The 24,074-nt window shown below is 36.1% G+C and overlaps 2 protein-coding genes across 2 annotated transcripts in view; one reads left to right on the forward strand and one right to left on the reverse strand.

Annotated features, from left to right (window-relative positions):
- Window positions 1–7,506, reverse strand: part of LOC141433254 (very long chain fatty acid elongase 7-like) — a 93,292-nt gene extending 85,786 nt beyond the window's left edge. The window contains exon 1 of the mRNA XM_074095214.1: window positions 7,452–7,506. The gene's annotated coding sequence lies outside the window, so the exon portion shown is untranslated. The remainder of the gene's footprint in view (window positions 1–7,451) is intronic.
- Window positions 1–24,074, forward strand: part of LOC141433260 (very long chain fatty acid elongase 7-like) — an 89,744-nt gene that overhangs the window by 53,509 nt on the left and 12,161 nt on the right. The window lies entirely within an intron of this gene.

The raw sequence follows: 24,074 nt of genomic DNA on the forward strand, positions 1-24,074 counted from the left end.
TAACCCGGTCGCGCCTGTCGCCTGTCGTTCCGTTTTCATTTCATTCCATGTTCGGCAAGCGCTTGCGTTATACGTGCTTGGGAAAGTTTCACTTTGTTATTGTTAACATTTAAAATTGTTGATTGTTGTTATTTGTTTTTGCTAATAGTTTGTTTTGTTAGTTGTTTTATTAATTATTTTATTTGATTGAGCTTATTGGTTCCGGGCTACCGGACTACCAGGATGTTACTATCAGATTATTATATTGTCACGCAATTTACATAAGTATGCCAAATTTCAAGATAATCGGACTACTAGAAGTGGGTCAAATTTAAATTGCAAGATTTGACCCGCACATACATACATTGCAAGTTAATAAAAAGCGTTGAATAAAAACAGCTGGACATTATCAGCTACGATACAATTTAAACAGCGCAAAAACGTAACAAAAAAAAACACTCATTCAAAAAATCAATCATTCAAAAAGTAACGAGCGTAAAAATGTTTGTCACGTCTGCAAGATCATGCGCTCACCCCACCTTCTACTACGATATGCAAGGTGAGGCGTATTTGCGATAATTGTCTTAGATTTTGTATCATTCTCGTTAGGGAAAATGGTGTATATTGGTAGACAGATGTCAATGCACTTTTATCCAGATTTAAACCGCGCAAACTATAGCTTTCTTTTGCACGTTCGGTTACATGTTTTTCCACTTGTATCGTATTAGTTATCAGTAGCCTTAATGTGGTTTAAATTATCGTACAGGTTTTTTTTAACACCATATTTATTTTCATTTTTGGCAGGTGCTTTTCACTCGCAATATTTTTTTTCTTGTGATTATTGTGGCCATACTAAAAATGGTTTTTTTTTGTTGTTATTTTATCCAACCTCCTGTTAATAGACATTGCAAAGTAATTAATAAACCTCATTTTTTATTATTTTTCCAGTCGCACTACTGATTTCGAGATACCTCTACCCCTTATGATTTCTAAACGAATGTTATATTAGCAGTCTCCTTGTACAGTCAGCATCAAAAGTAGCGGATCACTTTTTTTACTCTGTCGCATTGACACGTTGACAATCTTGCATGGCGTTTAGTACGTGGCTGTAAAACGACAAAGTACAAAAGTGTAATGCAGTCAAAGTAATTATGAACAAAGTGAATTTCAAACTGATTTTTCTAATAAGAAACACAATATTGCTACCATTGCTGCTCAAAGTATTAGCCGCTAATAATTCGAATATCGCATATCAAATATTTCGGTTTCGAAATCGATAGCACAATCCTTGAGCGCCATTTTATGCGATGCACGCGTATTTTGTAGGTATTTCCAGTCCATAGGTACAGGTCTATGAATACGACACAAAATTATGATGTCATGAAATAAAACACACTGATTAATTATAACTACCGTATTGATGGTCTATTAACGAACGGTTGGTTTACAGAATCGATAATTAGTTAAATACTTATAATATTCACTGAAGGCCAAAATAAATTCTAACAACCATGTTGTGTCGAAACGCAATCTGCTTATAAAGCGTTTAAGTATATTTTTGTTATTTTTACATCACTAACTAGTGTGTTGAATAGGGTTTTTAGACAATAATCAAGTTGAAGACACTCCTCTAATACAAAACCCATGTTAATTTAACCTGTTTAGTAGCTTTGAAACAAATAAACAGTAATTTTACTTGGTTAACAAGTGACGTCACAGGTCAGATTAAGTACCGCACAAAGGCTATTTGCAATCACGTTTTGACAGCTCATAAAAAGTATAATATATATTTAACTAGCTTATGCCCGCGACTACGTCTGCGCGGATCTAGGTTATCGCGCGGTGGCGCCCTCTACCGGAATAAAAGGTATCCTATGTCGATCCTTGGGGTTCAAACTACCTATATACCAAATTTCATCAAAATCGGTTCAGTGGTTTCGACGTGAAAGGGTAACAGACAGACAGACAGACAGACAGACAGACAAAGTTACTTTCGCATTTATAATATTAGTAGGGATAGGGAAGTAGGGATTTAATAAAATAAGAAATGAAAATACATTGTACCTTAAATTAAATGTTCGCCAAACTGTGAGACAGTTTGTTGGCGTTGCGCTCAATCAAATTTTAAACTACGATAAGTTAGATAACTTTACACTAAGATAACAAATAAAATAATACCAATATGGCATACGATAACTACAAACTTTTTATGTATTTTTTGGTTCAATAGAAATTAGACTGTGTTCCGTCTAGCCTTTTTAGGTTGAAGGAGTTAGAAACACACACACACACACACACACACACACACGCACGCACGCACACACACACTTTCGCATTAATAATATAAGTAGGATCTTCGTGTAATTTCATGTGTTTAAACAATAAACTCTAATACCGAATAAGTAACTCTTGAGTCCGGAGGTTGTCGACTTTCTTTTGAGCAAGATTTTTGGTTTCATTTTTATTAGGGTTCCGGAGCCAAAATGGCAAAAACGGAACCCATATAGTTTCGCAATGTCTGTCTGTCTGTCTGTCAGTTCGTCCGTCCGCGGCTTTGCTCAGGGACTATCAATGCTAGAAAGCTGTAATTTTGCACGGATATATATGTAACTATGCGACAAAATGGTACAATAAAAAATTAAAAAAAAAATTTTTACGGTACCTCACATAGACGTGAAGTAGGGGTGTTATTTTTTTTATCCAACCCTTATAGTAGGTACTTATAGGTCTTTTAAAACCATTAAGGGTTTGCAAAGACGATTTTTCGATTCAGCGATATGTTTGCGAAATATTCAACTTTAAAGTGAAAATTTCATTAAAATCGAGCCCCCCTCTAAAATCTAAACTGGTGGGTGGAAAAATTTGAAAAAATTCAGGATGGTAGTAAGTATATCAAACTTACAAGGAAAACTATAGCGGTTAAGTTTGCTTGAGAATTATTAGTAGTTTAAGAGTAAATAGCAGCCTAAGGTAGGTATAAAATATACCTAAGCTATGGAAGATTCCGTATGAAAACGAAATCCTTAGAAAAATATTATTAAATTTTTTCGTTATCCTTTGAATCCAATTTAGGCTATAACAAGCACTTATGAATGTCAAAAAAAATCTACCACCGGTTCGGAAAAACCTCTGTTGAGAAGAATCCGGCAAGAAACTCAACAAGGTATATTTTTTTTAAACAGATTTACAATATTATTAAATGATATGTATACTTACATCACAAGTATTTAACACAACTTTATTTTCAACACAGTAGGTTCGCTATTTGAAGGGATCGCTAATGCGGATCGGAATTATTTCCAAATATCCCTGTCCATGATATAATCATTAACTTTATAATACGCCTTTGATTTTAATGTCTTCTTGACAATAGATCTGAATTTTGTATCCGTTTCATTTATAATATTTATTGGAATTTTTTATAAAAACGTATGCAATTTCCCAGAAACGACTTTTTGGTTTTAGCCAGTCTGTAAGATGGAACTTTAAGCTTCCCTGTGTTTCTAGTAGCCTTTGGCTTATCGACGTTAGTGGAAAATCGGTGTACTGCCTTTTCGGCGAAATATGTTTCGCAAAATTTGACTTAGCAACCAACCTTTCGCCAAAGTTTCATTTGGCAAACTAATATTGGCATAACTTTACTTCGCATTTTTTTTATTTCGCAACATTTTTACATTGCAAAATTTTACTTCATCACACATTTATGTGGCAAATAATTATGTAGCAAATGATTGACTTAGGCAAATAACAAATTGTCAAATAACATTTGGGCAATTTTTTACATTGCAAAGTTATACTTTAATTTGATTTGTGCGAGCGAGCGAAGCGAGCGAGCAAGACGGTTCGGAGCAGAAGCGACTTGGATAGTTTAGGTTTAGAAGGCTAGACGGGAGCGAAGCGGAGCGTAGCTCCCGCCTTAGCCTTCGATGTTAGGTTTTTTTTTATAGCAGCCAGGATAAATGACACTAGAAAGTAGGTTGGGTGCCATTCAATAAGTTGCTAAATTAAGTATGCCAATCAATACATTTGACAAAACATAAATGACATCTTAAAAAAATTCCAGTAATTTGCATAATAATAATTTATTGAAACATTAGTTGGAAAATGATATCAGTGCGAAACGTTGAGTTGGGAATACATTTCGCCTAAATAAAATATGGGATAAAATAGTTTGGGAGTTAATAATTTGCTAAATAATTTCGCCGATACATTAGTAAACCGGGAAAAATCACATATGTTCTTCCTAACATACATGATTATTTCAAAAAAAATAAGCGACGGCTACCTGTTACCTTAAAAAGATCTTAAAGATTCACGCGTCTTCAAATTATAAATTGCTCTAATTGCTCTCTTTTGTAAGATAAAAATTGACTTAATGTCTGCAGCAGATCCCCATAAAATGAGGCCGTACGAAATAATGCTATTAAAGTAAGCAAAATACACCAACCGTGCCGTCGCCACATCGGTTAGCTGCCGTATTTTCCAAACTGCAAAAGCACCAGAGCTCAATCTACCCGCGATTGCTGTGACGTGAGGTCCCCACTGTAGTTTAGAATCGAGCGTTATTCTTAAAAATACTATTGATTTTACAAATTCAATAGTTTGACCATTTAACTTTATATTTTTTATAAACAGAATTTAATACATTTAGTTTTCTTAAGATTTAGTAACAAATTATTGGCAGCAAACCATGCGGATATCACGGACAGTGTTTAATGGCTATGGAACCCTATTTTGGGCGTGTCCGACACGCTCTTGGCCGGTTTTTATTAACAGAGACTACTAAGTTAAAAAGGAACTGTTAATTATCATCGTTTACTTCTGCGCTGGCGGCGCACCGTTCAAACTCACGCGGTGCGGCATTCCGGGCGCGCGTTCATTCAAAAACCGACTACAAAAAATAAAAAAATAACAAAATATGGAACCGACTACAAAACCCTTGAAAACATTTTTCTAGGTACGTACTACTACGTACTAGCTCGAAGTCGGTGCCTCAGCACGAGCCAGCAGGTGTGGAACAATAGTCGTCTACCTCACCTAAATACTATGGGTTTCAATCCCTCCTGCTGGGTCGTGCTCCATATTTTGTTATTTTTTTATTTTTTTGGAGTCGGTTTTACTTTTTTGCTAAATTTTTCTTTATTTCTCACTTTTCAGTGATTCGTAGCCAAAGTACATCTTACAACGATTCCATTAAGCTCAAACACGACTTAGATACCTACGTTGTTTTATAACAGAGTTCCGTTGCCAACCTTCTGGCTTCATCATCAGATCAGTTCAAAAGAATCATTAACTTAAAGCTTCTTCTTAGTCGCTTATCTAGGTATATTAATCATGATCGTTTATATACGAGCGAGCATTACTTAGCTTCGATAAGTTCCATTGGTCGTCTACGGTCTTCTTCATCAGGTCCAGGTTAGCAAATGATACTTTCTGAATCTAAATGCTCATCTTAATGCTAAAAAAGTCAAAATCGCCATAGGTGTGCCTATAAAATTTGAGTTTTGCCCTCGATTCCCTTAGGATTCCATCAGCAGATCCTGACTTGGTGACAATGGGACCACCTCAGAATAATACTCTTTCGAATAAAAAAAGAATTTTGAAAATCGGTCCACAATTGACTGAGTAATCGGCGAACATACATAAAAAAAAATGCAAACATTGGAACATAGAACCTCCTCCTTTTAAGAAATCGGTTAAAAAAAATATAATGTCGTTATAAGATATTTCTAAAGGTGAAGGATAAAAAATAATATATCCAACGTTTTTTTAGTTTTTTTTTGCGCGTACAGTCGAGGAAACTGGATCGCGTATCAGCTCTATGATTTCTTTTATCTTTGGCAGATGTATGGAATGTCAAAATGATAGCAGTAGCACAGTTCCACCCTTGTACGCGATTCAGTTTCTTTGACTGTACAATCAGCAGCAGAAGTGGATGAGCGGTTTCGGTGCTCAAAAGGATATTTACGCGACTCTGGTGCCAGTAATAAGAGAGTACTTAGATCATTTTCACCACCACGATTGCTTTATGTACACAAGTAATAGTGAATAATATTTTACCATCGTATTTCGTCGAAAAAGTTCGTATTTATCTTTATTTCGCAACTTTTTTTTTAGTCTCCTGATGGTAAGAGATCACCACCGCCCATAAACATCTGCAACACCAGGCGTATTGCAGATGCGTTGCCAACCTAGAGGTCTAAGATGGGATACCTCAAGTGCCAGTAACTTCACCGGCTGTCTTACTCTCCACGCCGAAACACAACAGTGCAAGCACTGCTGCGTCACGGCAGGATTAGCGAGCAAGATGGTGGTAGCAATCCGGGCGGACCTTGCACAAGGTCCTACCACTTGCAAACTTGCTGAAGTTTACTGAAGCTAATTGAGAAATATGAACTTATCCGCTATCCGCGAATATGATTGAAAAACATTATTCACTAGATCTATACTTCTCTTGCTGACTGTACATCATTAAAAAAATCTCTATTAAATTTTTCACATTAATAACCAAATGCATTAATGCCGTACGTTTAAAACTGGTAAATTTATCTATAAACACAAAAAAACGGCAAGAGCGTGTTTAAGTAATATTTTTCTAAGGATTTCGTATGTTATACGGAATCTTCCAAATTTAGGTATATTTTATACCTTAGGCTGCTATTTAATCTTAAACTACTAATAATTCTTAAGCAAACTTAGCCGTTATAGTTTTCCTTGAAATTTTGATATACTTACTTACTACCATCCTGAATTTTTTCAAATATTTTCCACCCACCGGTTTAGATTTTAGAGGAGGGGGGGGGCTCGATTTTATTGAAAATTTGCACTTTAAAGTTGAATATTCCGCAAACAAATCACTGAATCGAAAAATCGTCTTAGCAAACCCGTAATGATGAATTAAAAGACCTATCCAACGATATCCCACACTATAGGGTTGCATGAGAAAAAAAAAGTCTATGGGAGGTACCCTTAATTTTTTTTTATTGTACCATTTTGTCGGCATAGTTTACATATATATATAAAAAAAAAACTAAGCAAAGCTTGTACTATGGACACTAGGCAACGGATAAACATACTTACATAGATAAATACATACTTAAATACATATTAAGCATCCAAGACCCGAGATCAAACATTCGTACAAATATCTGCACTGGCCGGGATTCGAACCCGGGACCTCAAGCTTCGTAGTCAGGTTCTCTAACCACTTAGCCATCCGGGCGTCGCAATATTACGGCTTACGGGATATCCGTGCAAAATTACGGCTTTTTAGCATTGATAGTCCCTGAGCAAAGCCGCGGATGGACAGACAGACAAACAGACAGACAGACAGACAGAAATGGCGAAACTGTAAGGATTCCGTTTTTGCCATTTTGGTTCCGGAACCCTAAACAACTAAAAAGATACAAAAAGCAAATCCGCGTGGGGATTAAACCAGCATTGAAAGTTCAAGTGTAGGTTGTGCAACTCACCCCAAGGCCGTCGGTGCGCGGGAGTGGGCCAGTGAGTCCGCTGCTCGCCTCGTACTGAGAGCGGAGCAGCGCCTGCATCGGGGTTTCACAACCCGGTGTCTTAATCGTGGTGATTGTATCGAGGGTTTAAAATACAAGGTTCTCTATATTTCGTTTAGTTAACAGTATGATAAATTTATTTCGATAAAAAAATCGTAATTAAAAAATACAAAAATTTACAAAAAAAAGTTTATTTCAACCACAAAGTAAGCAATACAAAAATATGTAAGTACGAGTATATAAAAGAAAATGTAAAAGCTAAGCAAGATCTCTTCCAGGTAATCTTTTACAATAGAAAAATGTGGAATAAATAACAATACTTTCGTAGGTAAACAAAAAAACATGTTACAATGTCCTAAATCACTGCTGGCCGGGCAGAGTCTACGCATGCCCGTAATACATTGTTAAGCTTACAAAGTATAAGCTCGTAAACGACTACATCGACTAAATACTCATTGCAGCAACAGGCGCATGCCACACTACACTGCCTATAATAAAATTAAAGCCCCCCCCCCCCCCCAGAACAATTACGCATTAAAATGTAAATTTTGCAAATCACATATTTTTGATATTAAATTAAACCAGTTGCATACTTAACTCATAGGTTTTGACCCCATCTTTGATGCAAATTTTGGCAATAGCCCGTTAGTTGCCAGTTGCTTACATAATAAGACGTAAGACTAACGAACGAGACACCATCTTGCAGAAACGTTCTGTATGTTGTCACGTCGATGTATACATCGATTGTTGCATATTTTTATTTATTACACTGCCCATTTAAAACTCTAATAGTTCGTCCATTAGACCAAAATGTATGCTCTGCGGATGTTAACAAAAGGTCAACGGCAAAACCTTTTTTTTCCTTTTTATGTCGGAGGGTAACTGTTTATTTATTTATTTAAAAAACCTTTTCCTTTTATATAAAGTCCTTGTTGAACTTGCACTTGGACTTGGACAGCATAAAACAAAGCACCCAACTAGCCATTTACCTACAAGATAATCTATGACTTATAATGAAATTGTTTGCCCTGACTGATTCAACATCGCCCAGCCTTAAGTAGAAAGAAAGAAAGAAGACATTTATTCACATTCACAAACAGAAACAGAACAGAACAGTACAGAAGTCAGAGACTTAATATCTGGCAGACATATTTCTTGAGGGTCATAGAGATCCACGAACAAACTATACAGATTATTTAAATTAAAGGAACATAAGGGAACTGGATGCTACAAATCAAATATATATTATTATTATTACTTCACCAAAACCATTCCTAACCTATTAACTATCTAAAGTTTCAATAGGGAATTAGAGCCGCTATGAGTATTTTCCACATGTCCGCAAATATACGAGTATATCGGCATACTGCAATATGAAGTGCAAAATTCGAACTTCGTATCTTGCCTTCCCGCTGAGGCTAATATTATTTAAAGGAGAGTGAGAGGGACGGTACGATACGAATTTCGATTTTCGAATTCCGTATTAGCCCCCGTTGTGAAACTCTGGTGGTGCGCGTGCGCGCCCCCACCGGCAGGGTAAACTGAGGGGCTATATACACCAGGAAATTGTAAAAAATCGAAGTTCGTATCGTTGCGTCCCTCTCACACTCGTATTAAATAATATTAGCGTCAGCGAGATGGCATGATACGAAGTTCGAATTTTGCACTTCGTAGTAGGGCCAGGTGGCGCTTGCGCCGTGCAGCCCACCACGAGACCATAGCGATCCAATGTCTTGGTCAAGAGCAATAAAATGATTCTTTGTTTTACATTTCACAGATATTTAAATGGTTAAAGAAATTATGGCTAGACACTGACACCTGAGACGAGACTGTGTTCGCTTTTGTAATTGTTTTGTTATATGTTATTTTCGTTTTATGTTTGATTTAATGGATTTAATGTAAATAATTTTGTATTTATTTTCTCTCTTTTGAGTACTTTTTTCTGTTTTTTCTCTACCGCACCGCACGTAATTTTCACTGTCTGCTTATCCTCTATATAACAAATTGTCTTCTCTTAACTAGGTTAGCTGGCAGAGATCCCTTTTTATGTGTTTTTTATGGATAAGCCCGCCTTTGTTCTCCACTCTGTGTATTTGTATTTATTTTATATGCAATAAAGTTTACATACATAAATACATATTTTTCATTTTTTTCTTTTTTTTTTCTCGATGGATTTGGATGAAATTTGGTAAGCAATAGCAATAGCTTCAGAATATCACATAGGCTGCATTTTATCCGGATATTCCCATGCGATCGAGATACTTAAAATCTAGGAATCTCAATCGTTAGGTTTACAAACACCAAGTTTGGCACGGGTGTATTTTATTCAACGTTAATTCTTCAGAACTCGATGTAATTTTTGTCAAATCCCAAAATTTCAACTCAAATACTATCTAACGATTAACGCGAGTAAAGCCGCGGGTAAAGGATAGTGTTATTGTTATTAGTATATTTTATTATCTAGCCTGGATTGATGTCCTACTGCTGGCCAAAGGCCTCTCCCCATGTTCATTTAAATGATGACTAATGTTAAGTTAACATAAGATTGACTTTGTTTTTGTTAAAAGGGTTATAGTTATAGTCGAGGGGGCTTCTCAATTTATGCTTGCAAAGAAGTTGTGTGGTTGTTGTATTGTTTTTATGGTTTAGACCTTTTGGACCTGAAATGTTCATTAACTATTGATCAAAGTTCCATACCATAATAAATACATACAACCTAGAACTCAGTTAAGATAATATTTGTGCCTTTATATTAGGTACTTAAACTATTGTGTATTAGCCGAGACTCACTCATCTAAATACCAAACTTCATTCAAAATGAGTGGAAAGTAGGATACATACATATTTCAAAAGTTATATTAAGTACCATATAATATATCAATGTATGAAATTAATGTACACGTTATTTGGGAACCAAAAGGTTAACAATGCTTTGCAATACACTAACAAAGATCGCTTTAGCAATAGTGCTACGAGACATAAGTTAGGTACTTACATAACGGTCACTGCGATGAAAAAACTCGTATCTTTAACAATAAGCTTTCATATTTTTAGGGTTCCGTAGCCAAAATGGCAAAAACGGAACCCTTATAGTTTCGCCATGTCTGTCTGTCTGTCCGTCCGCGGCTTTGCTCAGGGACTATCAATGATAGATAGCTGTAATTTTGCACGAATATATATGTAAACTATGCCGACAACATGGTACAGTAAAAAATTCAAACAAATTTTTTTTAGAGTACCTCCCATAGACGTAAAGTGAGGGTGATTTTTTTTTGGTCATCCAACCTTGAAGTGTGGGGTATCGTTGGATAGGTATTTTAAAACCATTATGGGGTTGCTAAAATAATTTTTCGATTCAGTGATTTTTTTGCAAAATATTCAACTTTAAAGTGAAAATTTTCATTAAAATCTAAAATCTAAACCAGTGGGTGGAAAAATTTGAAAAAATTCAGGATGGTAGTAAGTATATCAAACATACAAGAAAAACTGCAACGGGTAAGTTTTCTTGAGAGTTATTAGTAGTCTAAGGTATACCCTATTTCGGGCGTGTCAGACACGCTCTTGGCCGGTTTTTAATTATATTGCACCTTTAATTAAAGCTTCAGAACAACAAAGGTTGTTTGCTAAATAATAGGCTTTGAAAAAAACCTGTTTTAAGCTTGTATTAATTTGAAATATTCATAATGTACTAGGTATATAATACACATAGAAAATAGGTGTATATACTAACTTACTATCCAGACGCAGTGATCTTTCCAAGTGCGTCTTGGCCTCCAACACTAGAATACGATCTTGGGCCAGCTTTGACCCCGAGATCCAAAGGGCCTTAGACCTCATCCCTCCAGCAGTACCTGACACTACCGCTCAGTCATCCTAAGTACCTACCTATGGCGTTGACATCGAAATCTATGTATAGACTGCATGTTTCTTACATCAAAACGGCGCGCAAAATTTGTTCACAGCGCGGATTTGTGAACTTTTCACTATAGTTTATTGACGTCCGTGATAGGGGTTGTGTCAAAATCATCATCATCATCATCATCCCAGCCTATATACGCCCCACTGCTGGGCACAGGCCTCCTCTCAGAACAAGAGGGCTTGAGCCATAGTTCCGCACTGTGTCAAAATAATATTGATAATTGATGCGCCGCGCGTTTTGTTCCAAACAGCCAGTCTGATGCCGTAAGGTACATACATAGATATCAATGGGAGTAGATAAATTAATACAAGGTGTTAATTAAATAACTGAAAACCACAGACACCCCAACTGTCTTTTTCTAATGATAGTTAGTTTAATGCATATGTACTTACAAATACCTAAATATAGTACCAAAATAATTCATGTTTTGTTAAATCGGTAATTCTCCTTCTAACTAACTTGTAATTTGTACTGCGATTTGCCGTTTTTCGAAAAAAAAAATATCTAAAAAAAATGTAACCTCGCTAAGACATTAAATTGTCGTATGTTGCATTTGTAAACTTTTAGACTGGACAAGGAGGTATTAAAATAAACACAACTTGGTTTAATAGTCTAGTCAGTGTTTTTCAACCTTTTTCATGACACTATCCCTTTTTAGTATTAAGAAATATTTCGTGACCCGTTGTTTTTTTTTCATGTTTTTTATTTTACTTAAATATTACTTTACTTACTTATTTTTAAACTTATTGTTCTTTTTACTGAAATATTTTTCGCAGCAACTTATAAGGGTTGCGCGACCTCCGTAAAGATGCTTCTCGCGAAGCACAGGTTGAAAAAACACTGGTCTAGTGTAACCAATGTTCTTCTCGATCCTGAACATAATTGAGGAGGAAAATTGAGGTGTTCAGTTACGTCATTAACACCTTTTATATGTAGGTGTTTAATATCTAAGTAAGCCGTCTTTAGACCGCGGATCGGCAAGCACAGCGTAAGACGTCCACCAACGACATGGACGGATGACCTGGTTAAAGCCACGGGTTCACGGTGGATGCAGGCCGCTTCCAACCAAAGCAAATGGAGGTACCTACCTATTCGGGAGAGGTCTATGACCAACAGTGAACGTCCTACGGCTGATTTTATAATGATGATGATTGATCGTATGTACTAAAATTAAGCCTTTAATGACTAGAAACATTTGGCATAAATAATTTTCTACTAACTTAGGTTACGATAAATTATTTAACAAAAAGAGTCACGAGTTACTTGAAAAAATGAATTTAATTATTGTTATAAATTCTGAGTAGTATTTGTATTTCTATGCTATGTCAGCACTCATGCTTCTAGCAATGAATGATTAACCTACCCAGAAATATTGCAAATAAAGTGAAAATACGCATCATTGGAGGATTCAATATTCTGGTCTATACTTATGAAGAGGATAGGACGGCGACAGTCCAAGTAAAGTCAATAAAAAATAACAATAAGCAAAAAGCTAGTATTTAATATACATATAATTATTATTAAAATATGTAGTGACGAAAAGAAGACCCTCAGTTGATAGACACTAGCTATACGTGTCTATATTTTTAAACCGTAGTTTTTTAACTATTACATAAGTATTAGTAACTGATAGGTGTTTTGTAAGATCAGCAGTTCAAGCATGGTCTGGGTCGTTGTTAAATGTATTTTTCACTTCTCATGCTCGTAAAGTTCGTATTTATGCCGCATCTCGGCGACATAAAATGACTTTTTATGCTCTAGTGCGTGCCACAAACAAACAAAGAAGTTTCTACATATATTTAATAATATTTTTTCATTTATATAAAACTAAAAATCAATCAAATCAATCAAAGTAAATCAATAAGACTAAAAATGTATAATTATACAGTAACGCATGAAAAATAAATGGTAGGTACATAGGACATACGTGAACAATTGTTACCACTGTATTTCCTTTTCTCGTCATCGAAGTGAAAAGCAGAGTTTAAAACTCAAGCATTAAACCCATTTTCCCATCGACGTTTCGTTTTATGCTCTTGTTGTATAATCTACTATAAATTTAGATTTGTTGATCAGATATTAGATCCTTAAAAACTTGCCGAGTTCGTGTCAGCCCAAGGGTTTCGTACTCAAAAGTGACAAAAGTTCTTTTAACTTGTGATCGTTTATTACCTGGGATTGTAAAATGAGAGCAAAATCGATTTAAATGAAGTATGACAGTTATAAGTATTATTATAACAACCAATTACTTCAATAAATTTTGCTCGCATTTTACGAACCCTGATTATTTATTACTCCTTAAATAACATATAGGTACATTGTAAGACTACAGCGACAACAATGAACTATAGTCTAATTTTAACCCTTTTCCAGGCATAGTGCATATGGTAAGGCCGCGAATTTTGACCAATTTGGACGTTTCAAATTTGGAACGCTGATAAAAAAAAAACTGATAACACCTAGAGGTTTAATTTTTTTTATTATATTACACGATATAAACTCTCAAGGTCGCAAATGAGATAATTGATTTAAACCCTTTTAAAAAATAATAAAAATATATAACCGTCCAAAACGTAACGAAAATTGACTATTTTTTTGACCACGAGTACTTAATACCTTATTATTTTCATGCTATTTAACTTCTCATGATCATGATTTTGTTTAAACAAAATTTTATGATATAACGATAGTCCTACCGATTGCGGAATCATGATAATCAAATAATTTTCATGTTTTATATTTATTTCTTTTCACGTGCCAAAAAACCACGTTTTCGTTACGAATACTTAGGTGACGCTTAATTAAGCTACCTTTAACGCCAATTTCGGTAGAAATTTGTTTTTGTACACTGGCAACTAATACTCTAATAGGGCAACATCGATGAGATAAATAAATCTCATCAGTTTGTTGACAAACAGCCATCAAAAGTGACGCGGAGGTTTTTTTTCGAAAAAACGTCGAAAGTGCTTGTTCGATTTTAAGGGTAAGTAGTGATTATTTTTAACTGGTTGTTTTTTCATACGATAGGGTTATCTTTTCCATGTAAGTGGCATGTGTTATTATGTTCAAAATGTCGTTATTCACCATGATAAACGATTTTTTGTATAAAATACGTTACACTTTCGTTACGATTACGTTACATTTTTACAAAATGCTACGTATTTTGTACATAACGTAACGAAAAAATGTGGTAAAGGGAAGTTCACACAGAAAAATTCTAACTTACACCAGTTTATTATTAGGTTTCCAATGACTGCACGCACAGTAAGTTAGTTAGATGGATATTTTGAAGTTAAATAAATTTTAATCTGTAGGTGCAGGGATCGGCACAAAAGAATTGTGGCGAGTTCTGTGTTCACGTCCTGCTACGTGCATAGCGTATTTAAAGTGAGAGACAAACGGAGAGATTCACTTACCTACTTAGTTCATTTGTTACCTAAACTTAATAATCATAATAATTTATTTCCAAAAACATCTTTTTACATTGTCCACTTAACTAAGATACTACTTCCTAAATTGGTAAAACCTGTGATTTAGGGTTTTGGCCATTTCTTTGAGGTATTTAATAGCTTGTACAGTCGAAGTCACAAGCATGCTCACAACTAGGTGGTAGGACCTTGTGCAAGGTCCGCCCGGATTGCTACCACCATCTTCCTCGCTAATCCTGCCGTGAAGCAGCAGTGCTTGCACTGTTGTGTTTCGGCGTGGAGAGTAAGACAGCCGGTGAAATTACTGGCACGTGAGGTATCCCATCATAGGCCTCTAGGTTGGCAACGCGTCTGCAATACCCCTGGCGTTGCAGATTTTTATGGGCGGTGGTGATCTCTTACTCATTTGATCGTTTGCCATCCAGTCGAATAAAAAAAAACCACATCCAAATTCGTTATGCTTATAAATGTGCACCTTATTGTCAGTGTTAGAGAGGCATGTAAAGATACACTTTTGGAAAGATGTTCGTCAACTAGAGGGTGCTTCTACTTCCACATTCTCATGTTTAGCTCTATAGATCTCATATAGGACAGATTTAAGATCAGTGTCGTCAGAAAGTTCTAGGAAAACTAAAAACTTCACTTTATTATATGACATGTATTTTTTTTTCATACATACGTTATCTAATGGGAATTTTTACCAGTTTGATCTAGGCTTTATAAAAATTTGCGTTACGTTTTATGGTAACGCCACGTATTTTTTTTATGTTATTTCTATGTCACATTGGTTAAAATTCGCGGCCTTACCCATATAGCGACCACATAAATGTACACAACTTACTTATGGACTTGGTCGTGGTCATTATAATTTGGTCACAGAGAACCTAATTGATGGATAACAATTAAGTAACAGATTATACAATTACACTAATGAACTAAAACATTTACTTTGCTCACCCGCGACCTTATGATAGATAAGTTTACGCAAGAAATGTGTGTTCATATGCAGTTCCTCCACCTCCAAACTGTAAAAACACACACAAATCACACAAACCCATCTATGACCACCACCACACTACACCGACGCGTTTCGGACTCAACTCATCAGAGCAATATTGGGTTTGTCTAATTTGTCTGTGTTCTTACAGTGTGGAGGTGGAGGAACTGCATGCACACACAACTTGCATAAACGTAGCTATCATAAGGTCGCGGGTGAGCAAAGTCATTATTGTTTCAGTTCACTGATAAAGACCTCCGCAAAGTAACGCCTGATTTAATAAATTAATTACACTGATGTTTGACAGCCCTTGTGTTCACCTTCCAGCCGGTCCACTGCCAAAGCAACGGTGTTCAGTAGCAGTTATATAGTATAATTTTCGAGTGACAACTGTCAAAGGGAATAGAATCAGTACAATACATGTCAATGATAGCGTGGGAAAACAGTCTATTGTAATGAGCAACGCAGCACTAGTTTGGGATGCCGGCTTGGTTCTTGAAATAGTTATGTCAAAACCAGCAGCATTATCTTGCTTGTCTCTAAGTCTCTACCGTACTAGGTTAGTGGGACAGAGACACATTGAGGGACAAAACAAGTCATGCCAACAACAACAAGTCTCAGCCTATTGCCCTTTCTGTTCTGAAAAGAATGTCTACAGATAGTATTTTAACATTTATCACACAAAGAAGCCGTGGTGGCCTAGTGGTTTGACATGGCCTCTCAGGCCTCTTGGGTTCAAACCTCTGAATTATTAGAAATTCATGTGCGAAATTACATGTAAAATTTACCACGAGTTTTAAGTATATGGTGAAGGAAAACAACCTAAACAATCCTGCGAAGCAATTTAATGGTGTGTGTAAAGTTCCCAATCCGTATTGGGCCCGCGTGGGAACTACGGCCCAAGCCCTCTCATTTTGAGAGGAGTCCTGTACCCAGTAGGGGGACGTAAATAGGCTGGGATGATGATGACACAAAAAAGTATTCGTGTTTTCTTCATGTAAATTGCTATATCTACATATCACAACATACCATCACCCCTTTGCTGCTGTGTTGGTCTTTTTACAGTCGTAAACCGGAATTGTTGATCCATTTACCATTGTTCGTGTATTTAGCCGTGTAATTTTGGTTTATTCATAACAGTATTTACTATTCTGCTTTATTAATGACAATAGTACCTGGGCGACCGTGCTTTGCTCGGGCTAAAACTCGGTAACAATCGTTTTTCCAGAGATAAGACCAAGCTAAATCGATTTTCCATCCCCGAAAACCCCTACATATCAAATTTCATCGAAATCGTTGGACCCGTTCCGTTCCGAGATCCTCGAAATATATACATAATAATAGGGGAGGAGGGGGTAACACCGGATAGTTAAGAAAAAAAAAGCATAATTAATTATAACACTAAGATATATTTCAATAATATCTAATATCAAAATCAACTAGTAATTGACTATCATTTGGCACGAACTTATCGCGATCAAGTTATTACTTAAGAGATCAATCAACATTTGCTTAAATTTAGTAAATCCGATATCACCCCTTGTGTAAGGGTATAACCAGATACCATAATTTTAATGGTGGGGTGAAAACAGATGCTAATTATTTACAGTCAACACATACGAAAAACAATAATTCCTGTGAAGTACACCCGGTGCAACCTTCGTGGGCACATTTCAGACAAACCGTACATTGAATCCAGGCATCCGTATATTTTGTACGACTATATTTTTCATCACAAATAAGACATTCAGTATCATCCTCATTTACATTCTCTTTATGTTTCTGATTGTGTGTATTTTTAAAAGCTTTTGATTTTTTCCTCTTCTTTTTCCTTTGAGTGAAGGTGTTTGTGGTTAGTTTTAATCTGTAATAATTAGTTTTTGTAAGGAGACTCAGTTAATATGTCAGTTTTAACCCGGCGAGCTGACGTCTTCCTATTTCTCTCCAGTGTGAGGAATGGGCATTATATCTTTTGGTGTGACAACAAATTCATCTTGATGTTAGAACAAGACGGCTGAGTGATGGTATTTTGTGCCTAGCTAGAGTCTTTAATCGATCAGAATCCTGCGTTTGATCAGATCCTGTTGCTCGCATACCTACCATTTCTATGCTTGACGTAATTTCGCGGCATTTTTAAACTCATCTGTTACAAGGAAATATTAAGAAATTTTTAATCGGGTAATATTAATAAATGACGGGGGAACCGATACCTGATTTCACCCGTCTGCTTCTATCCCAATGGCCTTGATTTTGCAAATGGAAAAAATAACGCAATAGTTTTACGGTCGAATTAAAAAATAAAATTATAAATTATTACTCAAATAGTCACTATTTCGTCTTAAATCATTATCATGCATATTTTAAACTGATAGTGATTTGATACGAGATAAATAAGTAGAAATATTACATCAATAACCTTTGTTTACTTTTTTTCTCAACGGCACCGCAACACGACGTACTTCGCCGACTGCCATTTGCACGCACACTAAGCGGCCTCTGCCCGTATTGTCTAACGTATCTGAGCGAGTCAGCGATAGCAGAAAGGTGAAATAGCAAGCTATCTGCTTTTACCCGCTATCCGATTTCACCCCCCCTTCCCCTATTAAGATTGGTTTTTTGGAATCTTTTTGTATTTTTTTTATTTCAATTCCAAATTTTTACTTTTACGGTCATCCCGTAAAACCGAAATTGAAAATACAAACTGAAATATAGATGCACAGAAAAAAACAGAATAATAAGACCATCACTGGGAATCGAACCCAGGTCCTCGGTATTCCGTACCGCGTGCTATACCGCTACACCACTGATGGTCAACGGTACCGACACGAATTTCCCTATGCACCCCATATCTCAGCTTGTGTTTCTTTTATATGGGGTGCATAGGGAAATTCGTGTCGGTACCGTTGACCATCAGTGGTGTAGCGGTATAGCACGGGGTACGGAATACCGAGGACCTGGGTTCGATTCCCAGTGATGGTCTTATTTTTCTCAATATTTGGCACTAAACTGTGTTTGATTAATTTTTGAACAATAAAGGGTTTACGTACCTACATATACTGTATTTAATAGAGATGTAAACTTTGTGTGTGTTTTTTCTAAGTAAGGCAGGGGAGTCATTTGTGGAGCTGCAGCTTTAACAATCCTAAAACTTCTTTGATTAATGCAAAGGTACCTCTGTCTCTGATGTACAAGGCTACTTTTGTTTGTTTGTTTGTTTATACTCTTTATTGTACAAAAAGGAAAAACAAAAGGTTACATAAATAAAAGTTGTGTTAAGTACAAAGGCGGACTTATCCCGTGAAAAAGTAATTTTGCCAACGGACATAGATGAAGTTGCTAGCAATAGTCTAGAGCTACAAAGTATTAATGTACCTAACTGATTGATAGGTAACCACTGGAACCTACTTACTTACTATAAGAGCGCAGTGACCTAAAGTGGGTCTTGGCCTCCAACACCAGATTACGCCACGTTTTACGATCTTGAGCCAGACCTTGCCAGCCTTCGACCATAAGAACTTTTAGGACCTCGTCCTTCCAGCGGTACCTGGAACGACCCACCGTCTATGTCCACTCGGTCGTCTCAAGTATACTCTCTTCACGGCTCGATCCACCCCCACCCTTTCCACGTGCCCGAGCCACCGGAGTCTGGACGCTTTGGTCTCTCCTATAATATTGGGCTCAGATACCAGGTCTTCTATTTTCATATTCTTTCTCACCCTCCAGCTTCAGTGCTCTCTCTGAGTCGGCCCCAGAATCTTCCGCAGAATTCTCCGATCTGCCACTAGCAGCTTATTCTCTTATTTGAGCGTTAGTGTCCAAGCTTCGCAACTGTACATCAGGATCGGTCTAATGACAGTTTTGTAAACGCGAATCTGCATGACTGCATCCAAAGACTTGAAATTTGGTATAGTTTTCAGTACCTATGGTACGCTAAGATTATTTATATATTTTTTTAAGGCAGCCCAGCAGTCCTAATGATTACAGGTGTCCATAAGCTACGCATGCTCATTATTTTTTCGGTATGATTATTATTGTTTAAAATGTACGAAAATGTGAGCTTGTCTATTTTTTATTTCTCCACGGGGACAGAGCCGCGGGCACAAGCTAACTAGCAATAAATAAATTATTATTAATAATAATAATTAAACTCTTTATTCAGACAATTACATAGTCCAACAAGTAACATAGTAATTAAGTACAACGTACCGTAATTACATCTTCCGTTTCAAAAGGCCACGAGCCTCGTCAAGCTCCATATAAACGTTAATTGATAAATGGAGTTGAAACCCCCTGACACTTACAAAGCTGAGATTTAATCGTATATGGATATGTCATGGCTCAAAAGAATTGTGTTGACGTAGGCTTTCAGGAATTGTAGGTCCGGCAGGCTCAAGGGCTTACTGAGCAGCCTACGACGGCAGGCAAAAATACATATTAAAAACTTCTGTATCGTTGGAACCTGTATCGGTTGACCTATATTAGTAACTCAAGTGACAGTGAACTTGTGACATAACCACATAAACTTAGGGTAAATTATTTATGGCAAAATATTCATTTAGCGTTCCAAGGCACGTACTCATATACTCATATACCGGGTGTGGCCTGTAATATGAGCAAATAATTAAAACATAGATCATACTCGTCAAACTGAACAACATTAGTTCAGCGTCTTTTAAAAGTAATTAGTTTATTAATTTTTATTACACTTTTAAGTTTATTCGAAGAAGCAATGTAAAGCAAATTGTTTAATGTTTGTAGCGTGACAGGCGACGTCAGTTGTGTTCTATGATGGCGTACATTGATAGCAGTATTTAATTTGTATGAAAAAAGGAAAATCTAAAGACTCCATTATTTTTAAAAGTCGCTGAACTTATGTTGTTCAGTTTGACGAGGACGATCTATGTTTTAATTTTTTGCTCGTATTACAGGCCACACCCGGTATGTTGGTAAAATGACATTGTATGTATTGTAAGTTTAACACGAACCCGTCTGTCTGAAAAACTTAAAATACCTGACAGTAGTTGATTTGGCCACTGAGTACACTAACTTGACTGACGTAGAACAGTTAAAAACATTAGTATGGAATAGTATAGTATAGGTACTTATAGCATAACATAGCATAGTATAGTATAATACTACGAACATTTTTCTGCATTCCCAATTGATAAAAATATTAATATTCATACCGTGTCGCCAATAAAGATAACCTTTGAACAAGGTTTTTATTAAGACATGTCCGACATGGCTAATATTTATTTGATTAGGATTCTTGTGATGACACCACTAGTCCACCATCTAGTGCTTACAATTTTGTCTTTAATTACCAGTTACGTGAATTTGATAATTATTTGCTAAAAGACAACCTTTTTCTGACAGTTGCATGAAAACAGATGATGCCCTAAATGGTATCGCGAATCGCGATAAGAATTTCGGCTTGTAAAATTGACATAAGGTCATCGACTTATCTCAAAAAATATTATCATTAAAACTGTCAACTGAAATGTACGTGCGCGCATAGGTACGTTAATTTATGATGCGCCAGAGTCTTCACATGTCACAGTGTGAAGAGGTTGGCATTATTTAATGACGATAAAACGTTGACATTCAAGTCATCGCGCCTGATTGTTTCATTGATTTTTGCTTTATGCAATTTGTTTTTAACGTAAAAATTAATGCTTCGGATCCAGCGAGTTCACTTCCGTAAATAAATGTATAAGATACAATTTGTAAAACTATTTCATATTAATAATTTATTACAACTGCTTTATACAAGTTAATAATTGATTACTAGTTTTTGTCCATAACTTCGTTCGCGTAGATAGTAAAATTACTCATTAATCCCAAGACACAACTTTACTATACTAAAATAAATGGTAAAGTAGGTACGTGTCGGGCCAACGCCACTCCATAACGAAAATATAAATTCCTTTTATTGCTTATCCTGTGGGAATATCGAAAAACTCTTTTTACGGAGGTAGGAGATAGGTGCACAGGGTGCAGGGGTACAGGGTGAACGGTGAAGGAATATACTACGTGCCAAATATCAAATCTCAAGCTCCAAGCTTAACTCTAGGGCTATAGGCTGTGCGTTGTCTGTCAGTCAGTCAATACGTTACTCTTTTCGGTACATGTGTCACAAGGAAATGGCCAAAACAGAGATTTAAACAAATCTCTAAGGAATATGACCAACTCACGCAGAATATTAAAATGATGATTCTATTTTAACATTTGCCTACAAAAAAACAATATTTTGATCAAACCCCTCAATATGTTTAGTGAAAAGTCGAAATTAGCTAAAGAAGGCAACTTTTTTTTCATTTCACCAGACTTTGTTTAGTGATTTGACAAAATGCATTGAAACACGTCAGTGAGTTAATGAAACGAACAGGTAAAATCAACTGCTGACACACAATGTACGTACCTGGTATTTTGATATTTCAATCAAAACTATAGAGGGCCAATTGAGCAACTGACGCAATGACTGAGCTGTTTTAAGATGTCGCCTTAAAGTTGTCCTTCTTCAATTCTTGTAATTACGAATTTATCAACCCCGTTCTTTTCAGTGGACATAAAAGTATAATTATTTTATTTACAACTTTCATGTAATTTCATCAACAAATTGTTTCGAGCGCAGATTTTAATTGCCAGTGAACAAGGCGTCGAAATTGTATTGACTGTAAAATAAATAACTGGTAAATAAATAAAATTTTTTTTTCATCAAACCCATACGTGTGGGGTATCTATGGATAGGTCTTTAAAAATGATATTGAGGTTTCTGATATTTTTTTTTCTAAACTGAATAGTTTGCGCGAGAGACACTTCCAAAGTGGTAAAATGTTTGTGTCCCTTGTAGCAGTCTATGTCTTCGCCCGATCTTAATTTTCAGTAACGTTCCTCCTTTCAAATTGATGAAAGATACATACTTGTATATTAAAGATTTTTTAAGTCGATTTATTTTTAAAACTATCGTAAACCTTATTTGGGAACAGTAGCCCCGGGAATAACATGGGTTAGTTTTTTCCCGGAAAATTGCATAGTTCCCGCAGGATAGCGATGTAAAGTAAAACTATTTCAACTTGTTTGAACTCACGATCACTTACTTGAGATGGATGTGATGACTATTGTTTTCCTTTGTATTTTCTTGAATTATAGTTGTTTTAACAAAAGGCCCATGATATTTCTTCATACCTACGAGCCTTTTCTTTAAGTAAAAGAACAAGAATTGTGTATACATACAACACAAGTGTCCTCACAACCATTGCCCTACAACCTATAGTTTCCTAGAAGTTTTGAAACGAAACTTCTTGTTTTGCACTGGGACTAAGAATTACTTAACGTTACATCTCTGCCGCTTTAAACGTGAACCTTGCAACGTCATGTATAACGACCAAGTTTGATGTAAAACAAAGAGAAGTAAACCAGCCACATGCACGTCGCCACAATTATTCTAACGGTGTCAGTCAAGTTATATAAGTAGTTAGTTACGTCCGAATCAAACGCAAAAGCAAAAGTAGCAAAAGTTTGAGGGCTACGGCATAGATGTCGCTAGGTGACTAAGTAAGAAACACAAGCTGAGATATGAGGTGCATAGGGAAATTCGTGTCGGTACCGTTGACCATCAGTGGTGTAGCGGTATAGCACGCGGTACGGATTATCGAGGACCTGGGTTCGATTCCCAGTGATGGTCTTATTTTTCTGTTTTTTCTGTGCATCTATATTTCAGTTTGTAATTTCTTCTTAAGTGGACCTGTATTACGATACTCAATTTATTTGTCAAAATTACAATACAATACAATACAATAACTCTTTATTGCACACCAATACAGTAAACAGTACAGAGAAAACAAGTATATTTATTTATTTATTTATTTATTTATTTAAGGAGAACCAACAGCTAAAACAAATATATGTAGAAGGAATAGCAACACAGAGCCAATTACAGGATCCCACAGATAGCCATAGTATACATGTTTAAGATTAACTTAAACGAGGTGACGCGCACCATATCAGACGTCACACCATGCCAAAAAACACCACAGAACTTCAAATGGAATCACTACACTCCTCAACACATAGTACTTATTTCCTTTAAACAAATATTACCACAAAGTTAAATGATACTTCCGCAGGTTGTATCAAAAATTTACATTAGGTTAGCACGGCACCACCAAAGAGAGAGTGTACCAAGACTTAAGCTTAAGGATACTAAGATATCTAAGGTGATACCAACGGTGCGCTCA

Source organism: Choristoneura fumiferana, chromosome 12, assembly GCF_025370935.1.
Source record: "Choristoneura fumiferana chromosome 12, NRCan_CFum_1, whole genome shotgun sequence".
Taxonomy (NCBI): Eukaryota; Metazoa; Arthropoda; class Insecta; order Lepidoptera; family Tortricidae; genus Choristoneura; species Choristoneura fumiferana.